Genomic DNA, 2878 nt, shown 5'->3' with positions numbered 1-2878 from the left:
TTTATGAAAATAAAAAATATGTATAAAACAAACGTGTGAAGAGTTTTGCAATATTAAAATATTATAGATAATTTTCATCAAACACAAGCCACTGTGCTTAGATGCGAGCGACACCCAGCGGCGCAATTCTATGCCATCTGCTGGCTGAATAATGCCTTATGCTAGGGTTTAGTTCTGCGCTCTAGCAACTGCGCTGATTGTCGCTAGATGACGTGGGATGCTAGGCTTAGGGTTGGAAAAGAAATAATTGAATTATATGTATAACAGTTTGGTCGTATTTCTATTGGGAAAGGGAGCAAATGTATGTGAAGGAAATGAATGTGAGAAAGCGGAAAGTTGATCCCAGATTGCAAAAAAGCTGAAGCTTTGCGCAGGATTTTGAGGTTTTTATTCCTTTATTATTAAAATCTGAATGATTGTGAATTCAAATCTTTCTTATTCGCGAGCAGAGACTCTACGGTGCGTTCCCCTATGTTTGTAAGTCGGCGTTATCGCGGTTGATGTGTTATACTCAAATAACCGCTGTTCCTAGGGTAATATTTCGTAAGCGATAGGAGAGACGGTCTTATTACGCTTTTAACTATTCTGCTGCTATTTGGATTGCATGAAAATTCCCACAGCAGAGAGTTCGATTAATCACCAATGCGGATATATCTGTTGATGCTGCGCAGTTTATCCAGAATTGGGTAGCAACACGCATGACTGTTTCCCAGCCATTCGCAGAATATTTAAATTCATCAGCGGAATGGACAACGTTTTACGGTAAAGTTGGAGATCAGTTGCAGCGCACAACAGCAAATCAGCAGTTGTCCATCATTCATCAAATTTGTTGCACATACTTAACTCGTACAAGCACAGAGTGTGCGCTGCATGCTGAATGCCTACAATGCAACAACAAGAGAAGCAATAAAATATGCCGACTGTGTGTGTTCGCGCAGCAGGTGACATCTTCAGATGATGCTTAACTTTGACGTTGATCCTCTACTGTTCGCGTGCTTGCTGTTGCTGTTGCTGTTATAGTCGCTGTTGCATGTATGCATGCAGTGTCAGTGCAACAGCGCGAAATGGCAGTCACATACACACACACAATATATGGTGCCCATATCGGAGGTGCTCTTGCTTTATTGTGTATTTTCGAATAATTTTGATTTGTTTTGATTAATGGCGAGCGACACAAACACTTAATTTGACAGAGGCGCAGGCGCCTGCACGCCACCAATTGTCCAACCATCCAGCAGCGGTGCTGACTGCAACATGCTCAGTGTGCGCCACAGCTCGCTGCTTACTGCGCACAGCCATCAGCTAAGAACCATCACCAGCCATCACAATGTCCGGCTGACAAGCTGGTAGGCACTTCAAGCTCAACACTTCGTTGCCTCCAAACTCCCGTAGCCGTGAGATATATTTTGTGCGAACGTTTTGCTGGCGATTTGCTTGCTATTTGTTGTGACAGCGCAGTCGTCACCGCGCATACCAGCCGTGTAGCAGATTCACATATGTATGGGCACACATGGGACCAGCTTGACTGACTAGCTCACCACGTCTGTCTGTCGGACTGTCTGCATGTTTTCGGAAAACGATTTTTCCACTCATTTCGTAAGATTAATAGCCGTAATCATATCAACACACGGTTGTTGTTTGCTCTGCTTGGCTGAACTGTATTTGCGTTCGCATTCGTTCAAGACCTGCTGCTGCCGGTAGGTGCTGTTGATCAATGATCATTTGATCACGTGAAAGTGTACGTTCCGTGTATGGCGAATGCTCAATGTTGAGATGTAAGCAGCAAATGCAATCAAGATGCTAATTTGAGGAAGATTAATAATTTACTTGTAAGAGAAATCATCTACAAATGTAACTACACATGTCACTGCTTGAAAATACAAGATTTTTACTCTCGATTAGGACAGCAAATACCAGGAAAAGTCATGGAATAAGTAAGACAAATGTAACATTTTCAATAATGAATTGACTAATTTGTATATTGAACTCACTCAACTGAAATTAAAATAACGAAGACGTCGACGAATTTCAAAGATCTCATAGAGATTTTATATGCAGCTTTTCAGGACAGTAGTATTCTTGAAGGTTTTTCATTTCTGGAAGCGAGGATATTAGAAGCATTCATATCGGTAACAAATACCAAATTGAGAGACTGATCCATAAACTCTTACGCAACTTATAACTGTTAAGAACGCTGTTGGAGAAAATGCTGAAACAAGAACATTCTCAAAATGAGAGCGCGTGTATATTTTGGTCAGCTCATCTACTAAACTCACCTAGATGAAGCATACAGGCCACCTGGCCAGGAATACATATCGTCATATTGTCCATAAATCGCCATGTCTCTTCTATATCGTAACAAACTAAAAGCAACCTCAGCCATACAAGTTAAATGTCTACTTGCATGAAAAAAATTAAGGCCGTTGTTGATGGTAAATTATGTTGGCACATATTTTGGCATAATTGAATTTTAAACTCCGGCCCAAACCATAAATTCACGTAAATCAAAAGCTCAAGCCAACGTCATAACCATCAAATATGTATTTTACCTCGAAGACAAGTTATGAACATTTACGACTAAATGAGCTGAAATGGTATGAGACGGAATGGCATGGCAATGGCAACTGTGCGCAAGATTAATTGAAATTTTATGAGCATCACATTTTTCCGCGCGTAGACATAAACCATCAGCGAAACCACCTCTTGCCAACCCTTGAGGTCATTCAAGGTGAAACGGTTGCCATCACCGACACCATTGACACCAACATCGCCGCCACAGCCACGTGCAAAGCTGCAACGGCGGACGTAGCTAGCTCGCGCTGCCTTGTCATTGTTGGTGCAGCCGAGACCGCGAGCCAATGGAAAAACACGTGAAAAA

Source organism: Bactrocera oleae, chromosome 3 (genome assembly GCF_042242935.1).
Source record: "Bactrocera oleae isolate idBacOlea1 chromosome 3, idBacOlea1, whole genome shotgun sequence".
In the NCBI taxonomy this organism is placed as follows: domain Eukaryota; kingdom Metazoa; phylum Arthropoda; class Insecta; order Diptera; family Tephritidae; genus Bactrocera; species Bactrocera oleae.
Note: the sequence above shows the minus strand (reverse complement) of the source record.